We start from the raw sequence: 16,148 nt of genomic DNA, 5'->3' as shown, positions 1-16,148 counted from the left end.
ACTATATAACTACTGACCAATTAGCAAGTGTTAAACTGAGTAATTAACTCCTTATCCCATCCATCCTTTTCTCTCTAGAAGTAGGATTAGCAGAAGCAGATCAAATCATGAATGAGAACTTCCTAAATCAGGTGTTTCCCTAGTAATGGCAGGGTAGATGAGCTCCATCTTAAAAAAAAGGAAAAACAAAACCCAAAAAACAAAACCAAAATTTTGTGGGAATCATCTTAAGCAGATATTTTTAATGAAGGATTAGCAATGCAGCATAATATGTTGTAAAGAACTCCAATTCAGAACACATGAATTAAACCTACTTTTAATAGAAGGCATGCCACGTACTTCACACTCTCAGTGCTTTATAAGGATTATCTAATTGATTCTACGAAGAACTACTCTATAAAGTAGCTGATACTATAAGCCCATTTTATGGGTGATATTAATGGAGCTTGAAGAGGTTAACTTGCTCAAGGTCACACAACCAGGAAATGGAAAGCTGGAATTCAAACCAGATTAGCTGATACTAATGTCCATGGTATTAACCATGATGATCTGTGGCTCTGTCAAGAATTAGTTTTACTGTATTCCTTATTACTTCAATATCCTTACTTATGCCTAGGAAACCATGCAATATCTGTCTCATAGGGCTGCTGTGATAATTAGCTCAGGTCACGGAGTGAGAAAAAATATATATCTAAAATGGAAGGCTTTGTAAACAGGGAAGTGTCCACATATCTAATTTATTGTTATCAAGCAGTATTCTCAGTTAGCTGTGTCATCTTTGGCAAATCTCTTAGCTCCTCTGGCTTCTAGCTCCTCGCCTTGAAAATGATGATGGTATTAGACTAGAAGATGTCCAGGTCCTTTCCATGTCAAATGCCTCCAAGGTTGTTAAAAGAAATGTTATAATCACAAGACCATAATAGGACCATGAGGAAGTGGGGAATTGAATCAGAAGGGACATGGCAAAGTGGGGCATGAAATTAGATGGAGTAAAATTCCATGACAACCATGACCCAAGAGAATAAGCACCTGGAGTGTTTTCTCCCTCATTGTCTTTTCTCTTTTCACCTCTGCCCTAATAACACATTTAAGAAATACCCATCCAGTTGTGGGTGTTTCTTTGGCTGTGAATGGACAGCCAATTTCATGGCCTAAAGCACCAATCTTGGAGTGCAGTAGGGCCCACCTGAATAGATCTTTTGAAAGCAAATGAGCAATTTCAAGTTTGGCAAGAGCTCTGTTATCCTGGGGGATGTAGGTCAAGGTGAGAGGGCAAGATTTATAGAAAAGAGTGGATTCCGTGTTATCTCAATATCCAAGTGATTCTTCCAGTAAAACCTATGTGGAGTAAGATTTGTGGTCCTCATACATTTTATGAGGTTTATGCTCTCTTCTCTTCTTTATCTCTTTCCTCTCCCTCACTTCCACACCCTCCACTTAGGGCTTTTCCTGGGGTTCTCTTTCTCCCTACCCAAATTCTCTCACCTTCAGTGAAAAGAATAATCTCTAATCTAAAATGTCAATATTACTATGGAGTGAGGGGTGGATGATGTTGAGTTCTAGTTCTGCAATTTCTTAATGATGTGGTCTTTAACTCAGTTAACTTGTGTTTTTCACTTGTAAAATGAGAGAAATAGAAACATTTAGAATCTAATGAGACAATTTCTATAAAGCCTAGCACACTCTAGAAATTAATAATAAAGCATTGAATGAAAAATAATAATTTGCTGAATTCCAGGGGATTTAACTAATATCAAAACATCTTTGTCTAAGTATGGCCCTCTCATCACTCTTATTCAACACAGTACTGGAAGTTCTAAGCAGAGAGATTAAGCAATAAAAAGAAATAAAAAGTAACAAAATTGGAAGAGAAGGAGTAAAACTGTCACTATCTGCAGTTGACATGATTTTATACTTAGAAAGCCATAAAGAATCCATCAAAAAACTATCAGAAATAATAAGCGAATACAATAAAGTTTCAGGGTACAAAGTCAATATACAAAAATCAGTTGTTTTTTTTTTAAAGGCAAAGATCATACCCATTTCATTTATTTATTTTTTTAAAGATTGACACCTGAGCTAACATCTGTTGCCAATCTTCTTTTCTTCTTCTTGTCCCTAAAGCCCACAGTGTATAGTTGTATATTCTAAGTGTAGGTCGTTTTGGTTGTGCTATGTGGGACACCACCTCAGCATGGTCTGACGAGTGTTGCCACATATGCATCCAGGATCCAAACCGGAGAAACCCTGGGCCGCTGAAGCAGAGCACGTAAACTTAACCACACAGCCACGGGGCCAGCTCCAGTTGTTTTTCTATATACTAACAATGAACCAGCAGAAAGAGCAATCAAAAATAAAATCCCATTTATAATCACAATAAAAACAACAAAATGCCTAGAAATAAATTTCGCCAAGGAGATGAAAGACCTGCACACTGAAAACAGTTAGGGATTGTTGAAAGAAACTGAAGACAGAAAGAAATGAAATGATATTTCATGCTCATGGATCACAACTGATTTCTGAATGTTGACTTTTTGTTCTGGAACTTTATCAAATTCATTTATTACTTTCAACACAGTTTTGGTTGAATCTTTAGGATTTTCTGTCTACAAGCTCATAACATCTGCAAGTAATACTAATTTTATTTCTTATTTCCCCATTTGTATGTCTTATATCTCTTTATCTAGCCTTTTTGCTCTAGCTAAGATTTTCAGTTGCTATATTGAATAAGAGTGGTGAGAGTGAGAACCCTTGTCTTGTTCCTAATGTTAGAGGGAAAGCTTTGTTTTTCACCGTTGACTATAATATTACCTCTGGGTTTGTTTTATATGTTCTTTGTTATGTTGAGGAACATTCCCTCTAGATCCAATTTTGCAGGGTTTTAATCATGAAAGGATATTGTACTTTGTCAAATGCTTTTTCTGCATCTATTGAGATGATCATGTTTTTCACCTTTCATTCTACTAATGTGGTGTATCACATTTATTGATTTGTTCATTGAACTTTCTTCCTTTCCTAGGATAAATCCCACTTGTTCGTGGTGTATAATCCTTTTACTGTGTTGTTGAATTTGGTTTCCTAATATTTTGTTGAGAATTTTTGCATCTCTTTCAAGATGGATATTGGTCTGTAGTTTTCTTTTCCTGTGTGCTGTTCTTGTTTTCTTTTCTTGTGTGTTTATCTGGCTTTGGTGTCAGAGTAATACTTTCAATTCCAAAATGCAATAGGAAGTATTCCTTCCTGTTCAATTTTTTGAAAATGTTTGAGAAGGATTGTCATTAATACTTTTTTTAACTTTTGGTAGAATTTGCCAAAGAAGCCATCTGGTTCTGGGGATTTCTGTGTTAGGAGGTTTTCAATTACTGATTCAATTTCCTTACTTGATTTTTTTCTATTTAGATTTTCTGATTCTTCCTGATTCAATCTTGACCGTTTGTATATTTCTCGGAAGTTATTCATTTCTTCTAGATTATCCAATTTGCTGGGCTGTAATTGTTCATAGCAGTCTCTTATAATCTTATGTATTTTTTACTATCACTTGTAATGTCTCCCCTTCCATTTCTGATTTTATTTATTGGAGTCTCCTGTCTTTTATTGTTAGTGTAGCTAAAGATTTGTCAATATAGTTTATCTTTTAGAAAACTAGCCCTTAATGTCATTTATTATTTCTATTGTTTTTCTGGTCTCTATTTAGTTTATTTCTAGCCTGGTCTTTGTTATTTCCTTCCTTCTATTCACTTTGGTCTTTGTTCTTCTTTTCTCATTCCTTGAAGTGTAAGGTTAGGTTGTTATTTGAGATCCTTCTGTATTCTTAATGTATGCATTTATTGCTGTAAACTTCCTTCTCAGAACTGCTTTTGTACCATAGTATTGGTTTTGGTGTATTCTATTTCCATTGTTATATGTTTCAAGATGTTTTTTGATTTCTCAGCTGCGCATTGATTTTTCAGTAGTGTGCTGTTTAGTTTTCACATATTTGTTCATTTCTCAGCTTTCTGCTAATGGATTTCTAGTTTCATGCCAATGTGGTCAGAAATGATACTTGGTATGATTTAAATCTTAAATTTTCTAAAACACATTTTGTGTCCTCTCATGTGATCTATCCTGGAAATGTTTTCTGTGCACTTTAGGAGAATGTGTGCTCTGCTGCTATTGGATGGAATGTTCTATAAATGTCTGTTATATCCATTTGGTCTAACGTGATTCAAGTTGAACATTTTTGTGGGAATTTCCTCTCTGGATCATCTATCCATTTCTGAAAAAGGAGTATTAAAGTCCCCTACTATTGTTGTATTGTTGTCTATTTCACCCTTTGTATCTGTTAATATTTGGTTAATATATTTAGGTGCTCTGATTTTGGGTGCATATATATTTACATTTATTATGTCTTCCTGATGAATTGACCCCTTTATTATTATGTAATGACCTTCTTTGTCTCTTGTTTCAATATTTGGCTTAAAGTCTATTTTATCTGATATAAATATAGCTATTCCTGCCTTCTTTTGTTTTCCACTTGCATGAAATATCTTTTTCCATTCTTCCACTTTGAGCCTATGGGTCTCATGAAAGCTTAGTGAGCCTCTTGTAGGCAGCATATAGTTGGGTCTTGATTTTTCATCTATCTAGGACTCTGCCCTTTTTTTTGGTGAATTCAATTCATTTACATCTATTGTAATTATTGATATGTAAGCACTTACTAATGCCATCTTATTCATTGCTATCCAGTTGTTTGTATTTCCATTGTTTCCTTTTTTCTTGTGTGCACCTACCTTTGCACATGTGTTTTTTTCCATGGTGGTAGGCTCTGTTTCCCCTTTCTTATCTTTCGTGAACCTAGTCTAGATTTTCACTAGGTGATTACAATGAGGGTTGTATAGAAATCTCATAAGGAAAACAGTCCATTTTAAGCTCATAGCAGCTTGACTTCCATTTTCTACAAAAACTGGACCCTTCTACTCTTCTGTTTTACATTGTTATGTTATTTTTGCCTCTTTTTATATTCTGTATTCTTTAACAAATTATAGTAGCTATAATTATATAATACTCCTCACTTTTAGTCTTTATACTACAATTTAGTGGTTAGCACACCATCCTATTACAGAATTAGTCTTTTCAGTCTGCCTTTATATTTACCTTTATCACTGTGCTGTATTCTTTTGTATGTTTTCATGTTGCTGATTAGTGTCTTTTCATTTCAGCTCAAAAAACTCCTTTCAGCAGTTTTTAGAAGGAAGATGTAGTGGTGATGAACAATCTCAGCTTTTGTTTTTCTGGGAAACTCTTTACTTTCCCTTCATATATGAAGTATAACTTTGCCTGATAGAGTATTCTTGACTGACAGTTTATTCTTTCAACACTAAGTATGTCATTTCACTTTGTCCTGGTCTGTGGGATGTGGCTGAGAAAACTCCTGGTAACTTAATGGGGGTTCCTCTGTAGGTTACCATCATTTTTCCGTAGTTGCCTTTGGGATTTTGTGTTTATCTTTGATTTTTAAAAGTTTAATTATAATATGTCTTGGAGAAAGTCTTTTGGCATGAAATAATTGGGTGGTCTATAAGCTTTGTGAGCTTGGCTGTCCAAGTGTCTCCGGGTTTGAGAAGTCTGTAGTATTATTCCCTAAATAAATTTTCATCTGCCTTCTTCCTCTTTTTTCCTTTCAAACTTCAATTCTTTTAATTTTGTTTTGATGAAATCCCATAGATTGTATAGGCTTTCTTTGCTCTATTGTCTTTCTTTTTTTCTTTGCCTCGCTCTGACTGGGTTATTTCAAACTTCTTGTCTTCTAGCTCACTTATTTGCCTTCAGTTTTCTTTACTGCAAATGCTCTTTATTGCATTTTTCATTTCATTCATTGAATTCTTCAGTGCCAGAAATTGTTTCTTTTTTATGGTTTTGGTTTATTTAGTACATATATATATATATGTGTGTGTGTGTGTGTGTATATATCATTTTGTTCATTTTTTTCTCCTAACCTCATTATTGTCTTTTTAGTTACCTTGTAGTTCATTGAGATTCTTCAAAAAGCTATTTTGAATTCTTTATTAGCTTGGTCACAAAATTATGTACCTTTAAACTTCTGAAATTGGAGATTATGGTCATCTTTAGGTGACAACATATTTCCTTGATATTTCATATTTCTTGTAGGTTTTGGTTGCTGCTTTTACATTTGAATTAAAAAAGACCTGCTAAAATCTTTACTAATTGCCTTCCTATGGGGTTTACTGTCACTGGTGGTGTTATATCTGAGATTTTCTCTGACTTTATATGGGTGAATGTGCTCCACTCTGCTTGCTACCATGGTTGGCAGAATTTTTAGGCTATTGTGTCTTCCTCGTTACAATTCACGAGGATGGCTACTGGAAACCTCTTATTTGTTTTCTCAAAGCTAGTGCTATAGCTCATGTTTGTGTGTTCTCTCTTGCCATAGACCCAGGTTTATTTTTCTGAGACCACCCAGTTTACCAGCTTTGTTGTCACTGCTTCCCTTAGAAATATTCACAAGAAGCCAGTTGCAGAGTGGGGAGAGGTGTGGGTTTGGCACTGGGGCCTTGTGGTTCCCACTGATCTGGGGGGGAGATTCTTGGGTGAGGTACTCCTGGAGGCTCACGGAGGATTTCAGCTGAAATCCTGAGTGCAGTAGGCAGGAACTATGCTCATTTAATGTCTTTTGATATTGTCATTTGTTTATTTCCTGATCTTCCCCCTCCCTCCATCACCAACTACCTGTCTCAGTGCACTAGGTTCTTTTTAGAGACACAGATTTCTCCAGCTGTGTCCAACACTACTGAAGTGGCTGGGCACTCACTCACTGTTCTTTTCCCCTGTGGCATAGTTCACCACCGTTGAATATTTCAGACTGTGCATTGTTGCCTTGAATGAGTGGTCCTTGGAATGCTCCTCTCACCTTCCCCACTGTGACCAACTCATGCTTCTTTTCTGTTCCAATAGTTCACTGTACTCCACTCTCAAGAAGGCTGGGGTTCCACAAAGTCTCTCTCATTCATGGGTGTCTGCCAAAGACAGCACTCTCCAGACTTTACCTGATCATAACCCAGATGGACTTAGGTAGGTTCACTGACTCCTGCTGGCTCTGCAGCCCATTCTGAGGTCTGTTTGATTATGGGATACACAGGTAGGCAAGATTTTTCCTGGGTCCCTTGGTCTATGGCCCTGGATACCACAACTCCCACAGGGTGTTTTTGCTCAAGAATGGATGTCTAATTCATTCTTACAAAAGTGGGACAAAAAGAAGGACTGTCTTTTACTGCTAAGATGCTAACATTCCTCCTTCCTCTGATAATTTTTAATCTCATACACTTACTCATGTAGATATGCAGCTTATATCTTTGACTATTGTGACACCAAAAGACACCAAGTCAAAATTTTTGTTTAAAGGGATTCTGTGTTGGTGTTGCCCCTAAGGTATCTGACAGAAATAATATAAAGCATTTCTGAAGGAAGACATTTTAAACTCAAGCCTCAGTGATTCCCACAGATAAATTTTTTTTAAATGCTAAATTAAGATTAAAAAAAAATCACTAAGCAGACAAAAATACAAGATACCTTGCTAAGAGTCAGCTATAACATCAAACTATAAAATCAGATTTGCAAAACTATGTAGTTAAATTATTAGATATTAATAAGAAATAAATATGTTTAATATGTTTAAATAATGGATGCTATGGAAAGTATGATGAAAGAATAAGAGACTATCAAAGATGACCACTCAGGAAAAGAACAAAATGAAACCTTTAGAGAGAAAACAAAATATTATCACTGAAATGTGAAATTAAACAGATGCATTAAACAACCAGTTAGCAAAACTTATGATAGAATAAATTATCTGGAAGAGAGATCTGTAAAAATTAAACAGAACACAGGAGAGAAATACAAATAATGGATGTTTGAGTGAAGTGGAGGGTAGAGCAAGAAGATTCAATGACAGACATTTAATTGTGGTTCCAGAGGCATATACTAGAAATATAAAGACAATTTCAGAATATTACCTGTGTTTGATAGATAGCACATCAGGCTTAAGTTTACCTTATTGAATGAATGGACATTAGAGGAAGCTGTGAATACCTCCGTGAGTAGAAGATGAACAGAATATATCGTAGATGTAAAATCAGTCTTTTTGTTGTCATGATTGTTGGTTAAGATGATGACTGCGATGATGATGAAGAATGCAGTTTTCTGCTCTGTTCTCACAAAATTCTCTTTCTATTCAGTCTCACTGTGGACAGAACCACACCTAAGTCTGGCACGATCAATACACTCATGCATCACTTAATTGTGGGGAAACATTGAGCAATGAATCATTAGTCAATTTCGTTTTTGTCTGAACATCATAGACTGTACCTCCACAAACCTACTTGGTATACCTACTACACACCTATGCTATATGGGACTAGTCTTACAGGATCACCATCATTTATGCGGTCTGTTGGTGACTGAAATGTTGTTACGTGGCACATGACTGTACATATTCTGTCTGCTCCCATTTTTCCTTCCACATTGATCTCAAATCTTGCATTTATTTTCTAATTAGTAACTTCCTTCCTTCAGAATACTTTTCAAAAGAGTTCACCATGAAGCAAAGACAGATCTAATTTTGGGAAATGAACCCGTCTGCCTCACTTCTCAGACTACAGCCTTATGCTTCAATGGGGATTTTCTCATATTGTTCATTTTTGGTCCTAGAAGGCTGGGAAATGATTGGCGAAAAGAAAGTCATTCTGGATGGCTAATACTGACAAGTATTTGTAGCTCATAGACATAGTTTATTCCACTAATGTTGCAGTCTTTCTCCAGGGAAATCTCCAAGACTTCTACTTTACGCAAACACAAAACTCTCAGCTACATGTGACATATATTTTCTAGGTTTCATGGCTTCCCATGATTTTCTTTCTAGTTTGAGTTCATCTGAATAAAAATATACTTGTGCTGGAGATGTTCTAATGACCACCTGAAGAGATGACAGCTATTGCATCTTGAAGAGGGCATGCAGTGTCTTATGCAAAAATATTATTTTGGTTATTTACTGTTTGGCCTGAAGACTTAGTGCTTAACTTCTCTGGACTGGCTCCAAGGAGAAAAAGAGAAAGGACTTCCAGAAATCCTGCCTCAGTTTTCTAATCCCCATATCCCTTGCCTAAGCATCCTCATCCTTACATGAGTTCAAATCACTCTACTTCTACAGAAGTCTTGAATCTAGGAACCATGAATAGACTTGAGGGTGACAGAGAATCCAATAAAACCATATGCAGAGGTGATAAGTGGCTGCAGTTTCCTGGGTACAGGGTTCAGACTTTGTAACAGATTTTCAAATGTATCACTGACTCAAAGAAGATCAAGAGTCGCTGTCTTAGATAATTTAACTTATAAGTATCTCTGATTTGAAGAAAGAAAAAGCTGCACCTGCAAAGAAAGGAGCATAATGGCTCTTTCAAACTTATCTTATCTAACTTCTCAGGTGCTTTCCTAGAATCATTAAGTTGTTCAACTCACATCCATTTCCAAACTATATCTTGTCTCTGACTCTTCCCACTATTCTATGGCATTATTTTTAGATCTCAGATGGTTTTATGAAAACAGAAAGGCAGTTACAAGATAGTCCACCCTCCCTGATTACAGTTTAGTGGAATCTTGGTTCCAAAGATTCTATTTATTTATTTATTTATTTTCTGAGGAAGATTTGCCTTGAGCTAACATCCATTTCCAATATTTCCCCTTTTTTTCTTTTTATGTGGGCTGTACCACAGCATGGCCTCTAACAGAAGAATGGTGTAGGTCAGTGTCTAGGATTCAAACCCAGGTACCCTAAGTGAAGGGCACTGAACGTAACCGCTAGGCCTCTAGGGCTTGCCCCCGAAGGAGATTTTAAAAGACATGTACCCCAGCATCCTCATTTGGTGTATGAAGCCTCATGATTCAGGGACTTCTTCAAGCACTGATTAACATCAGAGCCATGTGTGAGGAGAATTTTTGTTTCACCATATCGAGAGATAGCAGTTTTCACCAGTTTTGTCTATTTCTGATTCTCAGATATTTGTGAATTCTAGGAAGTTAAAACATGAAATTAAGACATTTCAGAGGATAATGTACTCATAATGCCAATTTACTGTCTTTTGTCCCCAAAGAGAATGAGAATGTTTATTGAAGGGAATTGTTCATTTAAGTTTAGTAATCATGCGTGGAAGACAGATTAACTCAACATGATGATTTAAGTTGTATATTTAGTCAGCTGCATGACTGGAAAAAGACGAAGAATACTTGTTTTTGTTTTTTGAGAATGAAATAATTTCCATCTGTCATCTTTTTGTCAGTAGATGACACTAACCATGTCCATGGAAAGGAATAGAAATGAGACTTCTGTGTCCACGTTTGTTCTCCTGGGACTTTCAGATGAAAAAGAGGTGCAGCGTGTACTATTCCCAGTCTTTCTAGGGATCTACCTTATGACTCTAATCTGGAACCTGGGTCTTATCATCGTAATCAGGATGAACTCCCACCTGCACACGCCTATGTACTTTTTTCTCAGTTTCCTATCATTTTTAGACATCTGTTATTCTTCTTCAAATAGCCCAAGAATGCTTTCAGACTTCTTAAAAGATGAAAAAAACATTTCCTTCATTGCCTGTGCCACCCAGTATTTTATTGGGTGCTGGATGGGTCAGGCTGAATGCTGCATCTTGGCCACCATGGCCTATGACAGATTTGTTGGTATCGGTAGGCCTCTGCAGTACTCGAGCATCATGGCTCCTGGCCTCTGTCATAAGTTGATTGCTGGGGCCTATGGGAGTGGTTTCCTTGGTAGCTTAGTTCAAACAGTTTCTTGCTTTCGTCTCTACTACTGTGGGCCCAATATCATTCCAAATTTCTACTGTGATGTAACCCAGATTATTTCTTTGTCTTGTTCTGATTCCTACATCAGCCAAATGATTCTGTCTCTCGAATCTATTCTTGTTGGGTTTGGTTCCTTCTTGGTAATCATCTTATCTCATGCAATCACTGTAGCTTCCATCCTGAAACTATCTTCCATCAAAGGTAGTGCCAAGGTCTTCAATACCTGTGCCTCCCACCTAGTAGTTGTGACAATCTTCTATAGCACAAGCCTCTTTATGTACCTGCATCCTAACTCTAGCCACTCCAAGAAGCAAAACAAGGTGCTGTCAGTGTTCTATGTTATCCTAATCCCCATGTTAAACCCTGTTATCTATAGTTTCAGGAACAAGGAGATCAAAGAGGCCCTCAAGAGGATGACAAAGAGAGTAACACATTTATCTCCATAAAAACAATATTTGGGCAGGTGTTATTTCCCCTATAAGGAAAATAGAGATAAGAACATGTAAGAACTTTTTGTAGGTCATACAACAGCTAGATAGAGAGAAGTGAAAAACTCACTTCTTGATTCCTGGTGCCATCATATTTAGCTCACACTACCAAGCGATCAGTTTGAGGCAGTGTTATGAACATTGAATCTAGTTTAAAAGGTTTGTTCCCAGGATTATACCCACGTAGGTAAACCCCATATTTTGAGAACAGAGGTTCTGATAGACATTATATGCAGAGATAGACAAGAACCTAGGAATCCACACAGTCTTTCTCCTATGATTTTTAAAATGTCTTTTATTCATTTTCAACTGTTAAGCTTTTATATGTATTTCAATAAAATAAAATAATGTATAAAATCAAGTTTTGAAACTTAAAAATTATTTTAAAATGAGTACTTTTAATCTCCACCTCAAAGAGGGAGAGAGAGTGAGCATGAGAGGGAGGGACACAGAAAGAGAGAGATAGAAAGACTGAAGGAAAGACAGAGAAAGATAAAATATGACAGGAGAGGAGAAGAAGAAAGATTGATCTGGCTTTATTCCCAAATAAGCTTGTTCCTTCCATCTTACTCATTGAGCCTCCTTGTGAAGCGAATTTTGAAAAAGGTATGGGTGAAAGGAATGGTAGAAAGAAGGGGCACAATAAGGTCAAGAGTTAGAGAGATTCTCAGAGGCTAGAAAGAAGTCAAAGTCATCAACTTCTGGTCATAGTTGGCCTGTAGCCTGCTCTATGGTAGCTTACCAGAGACCATGCAAGACCTCAGAAATGCAGGCTGTCATGGTGTGTCTAGGGAGACAGGATCTGAGTCCCAGAGATCTGAGTCTCCCAAATATTCCTGGACCTTAAGTTTGACCAGGGAGCAGCAAAGCCAGTTTACTTGGGGGTACGATGTAGACTCTAGTCCAACTAAGAGAATTTAAAGAACATTTAAATGGACATATACTTATAGAGGAGAATTTTTTTACTTTTTACTTTTTTAAAGATTGGAACCTAAGCTAACAACTGTTGCCAATCTATATTTTATTCTTTCTGCTTTTTTCCCCAAATCCCCCCAGTACATAGTTGTATATTTCAGTTGTGGGTCCTTCCAGTTGTGGCACGTGGGACGCCACCTCAACGTGGCCTGATGAGTGGTGCCACGTCCATGCCCAGGATCCAAACCAGCAAAAGCCTGGGCTGCCACATCGGAGTGCACAAACTTAACCACTCGGCCAGAGGGCTGGCCCCTAGAGGAGAATTTAAATAGTAAGCTTCACATATATTACATTAGTATTTATACAATACTCTACACTTCATATAGTTAAATTGCATGGATGTGATTTTTTTCTATTACCATATGAAGTTGGCAGTTGAGAAATTATCCACATTTTACAGATAGAAGCTTTGAGCATATTGAGGTCTTCCATGTTCTTCCCAGAGTAGCCACAATTCATCTTAAGTCTCACAAAATTTAATTTGTGGAGCATAGATGCTTCTTATTGACCAGAAACATGCTCTCCATGGTTTGAATGGGTGCCCTAATTCTATACTTTTGGTGTTATATTTTTAAAAACATCTTAAGAATCTGTTCAATTTAAAAGATTAATCTATTACAGTTCTTACTTGTGGGAATATCTGACTACTAACCTATTAGGAAGAGTTAAATTAAATAATTAACTCATTGCCCCACCCACCACTCTCTCTCTAGAATTAATATTAACTGAAATAGAGCAAACCAAGAATGAGACCTTCCTAAAACATCTCTGTTTCCCTAGTAATGGCAGGGTAGATGATCTCCACCAAAAAAAAAAAAAAAAAGACAAGAAACGTTTGTGAGAATGATCTTAAACAGATATTTTTTAATGAAGGATTAGTAATGCAGCATAATATGTTGTAAAGAACTCCAATTCAGAACACACAAATTAAACCTGCTATTAATGGGAGGCATGCTGTGTACCTCACAGGCTAAGTGCTTTATGAGCATTATCTGATTTGATTCTATGAAAAACTGCTGTATGAAGTAGCTACTATTATTAGCCCCATTTAATAGGTGATATATACTTAGGCTTGGAGAGGTTAATTTGCTCAAGGTCACACAACCAATAAATGGAAAGCTGGAATTCCACCCAGATTGGCTGACACCAATGCCCATGGTATTAACCACAATAAGTCATGGCTCTATCATGAATTAGTTTTATTGTATTCCTTTTTGCTGTGATTTCCTCACTTATGCATAGTAAATCACACCATGTATGCCTCATAGGACTGCTGAGATGATTGATTCAGGTTAGGTATTTGAGAAAGTGCATGTATGTATTTGTCTAAAATGAAAGTGCTTTGTAAAAGTGTCCACATATCTAATTTACTGTTGTCAGGTTATATTACCAGCCAGCTGTGTCATCTTGGGCAAATCTCTTAGATCCACTGGCTTCTAGTCCCCACCTGGAAATTAATGGTATTGAAACAGATGATCACTAGGTCCTTTCCACCACAAATGATTCCAAGTTCATTAAAAGAAAAGCTATAATCATGAGATCATAGTAGGACCATGAGGAAGTGTGGAATTGAATTAGAAGGGACATGGCAAAGTGGGGCATGAAAAATTAGCAGGGGAATAATTCCATGGTAAACATGACTCCAGAGAGCAAGAGCCTGGGGAGTTTTCTCCCTCTAACTCTTTTCCCTTTTAAGTGGGAAGTGTTTCTTAAAATGTTTTTTACTTTATTTTTTTAAAAAAGAATTTTTTTTCCTTTTTCTCCCCAAAGACCGCCCCCAGTGCATATTTGTATATTTTTCATTGTGGGTCCTTCTAGTTGTGGCATGTGGGACACTGCCTCAGCGTGGTTTGATGAGCAGTGCCATGTCCGCACCCAGGATTCGAACCAACGAAACGCTGGGCCGCCTGCAGCGGAGCGTGAGAACTTAACCACTCGGCCACGGGGCCAGCCCCTACTTTATTTTTTTTAATTGCGGCAACATTGGTTTATAACAAGTGGGAAGTGTTTTGTTTTGCTTTTTCTCTTCCTCCCTCGGTGTGGGGCCCTGCCCGTCTTCCTGTTCTGCACTCGCCTCCAAGCTCTCTGTATTGGGGTGGGCCAGACACCTGTAACAAATTGACTGCGCAGATCATGTCTTAAACACAGGATTTCATTTCCATCTCATGCAACAGGCCAGGGTGTATGTTCCCGGTCAGACAGAGGAGGAGGAGGGGATGGTAAGGAAGATCTGTTCCGTTCAGTCTCGCAGGGACCCAGGCTAGTGGGGGCTCTGCCGTCTCCAGCACATGGCTTCCAAGGTCTACCTGTCACCTTAATGTGGCTGGCTGAATAACGGCCCCCGAGAATGTCCATTCGGCAATCATCAGAACACGTGAATATTACCTTATATGGAAAAAGGGACTCTGGAGATTCTCCTGGATTATCCGGTTGGGTCCTGAGTGTGATCACAAGGTCCCCACAACAGGGAGGCAGTGAGAGATTCCACCACAGAGAGGAAGTAGATGTGACAACACAAGCCTGAGTCTCAGTGACTCGAGCAAGAGGCCCCGAGGCACGGAATGCAGGTACAGGTGGCCTTCAGAAGCTGGAAGGGGCAGCGGGCTCTTCCTTGGGGTCTCTCTTTGGCCTTGACTTTGGCCCAACGAAACTGATTTCAGACTTCCGGCCTCCAGAACTGTAAGTATCTGCATTTTTTCAGCCACAACCTTGGTTGTAATTTGTCTCAGCAGCAACGGGCACGGATCCATCTTTGCCGTCATCCCAACCTATGGTAAGGGGGAAGCCGTGCGGGCGTTTTTACGGGCCAGAAAGCGGTGCATATCCTCCTCTCTGATGTTCCATTGTGAGATCCTGGCTATGTGGCCGCACCCGTCACCTAGAGAAGCTGGGAGATGTGGAGCTGGGCAGCCAGAGGCCCAGTGAGTCCAGAAGGAGGGCAGGGGATCCACTCTCTGCCACACCGAGTTATCCCGCCCTGCGTGGTGGTGTGGATGCCACAGCGGCTGGCCCGCTGGGGTCCTGTGTGGGCTGGGCAGGTTGTCCTCACTGCATTTGCCTTTTCGGCTCCTTGGACCAGGGTGGGCGCCCCGGGCCCAGCAGGCCTACAGCCTCAGCCCCCCGCGTCACATTTCTATTCACTTCCGGTCCACAGAGACATTCAACTTGTTTTTGAGCACGGCTAAACCTTTTCGCTTTCCAAATTTGACGTTGTATCTGTCATGCTACTTGGCCAGCCAGTCTCTGCCACACACTCTCCTGACACGGTGTGTCAAAGGGGAGACGGGCGCCGCCTTTTGCCTTTTCGCCGGATGTGACTCTGAAGCAGTCTGTTCTCCATAGAGAGGCTGGATGGATCTGGGTGTCACAAACGGCTCACGCCACCCTCCCGCTGAAAGCCCCAGTGAGCTCTGGCTGTCCTCATCTGGGAAACGGAAGCAACAATACCCACCTCACAGAGAGAAAGTAATGAGTGGCTGCTTGCGGGGGCGGGGGGGGGGAGCGGGGCACAGGGGTTGACTGCTAACAAGGTGGGCTTCTTTGGGGGGGATGAAAATGTTCTAAAATTAGGTCGTGGTGATGGTTACACCACCCTGTGACTATATTAAAAACCACAGAATTGTACACGAGTGTATTATATTTTATGTAAATTACATCTCAATAAGATGCTCTTAAAAATAATTTTCAACTCATAAAGCTGTTTCCAGGGAAAAATGAACCATCCTGTATTAAAAGGATTACCTTGTATCCACAATCGCTATGTGGCCAGCTGGTCTGGGCCACACACTCTCCTGAGGGGCAGAAGCCACGTGGCCCGCAGGCTGCCTCCCCAGTGTT

General features: G+C 38.8%; 1 pseudogene; it reads left to right on the top strand.

Annotated features, from left to right (window-relative positions):
- Positions 1–9,428: 9,428 nt before the first annotated feature.
- On the top strand, positions 9,429–11,623 carry LOC138916859 (olfactory receptor 5A1-like; annotated as a pseudogene).
- Positions 11,624–16,148: the final 4,525 nt, after the last annotated feature.

This window comes from Equus caballus, chromosome 12 (assembly GCF_041296265.1).
Source record: "Equus caballus isolate H_3958 breed thoroughbred chromosome 12, TB-T2T, whole genome shotgun sequence".
NCBI lineage: Eukaryota > Metazoa > Chordata > Mammalia > Perissodactyla > Equidae > Equus > Equus caballus.
Note: the sequence above shows the minus strand (reverse complement) of the source record. Positions and strands in the feature narration are given on the sequence as shown.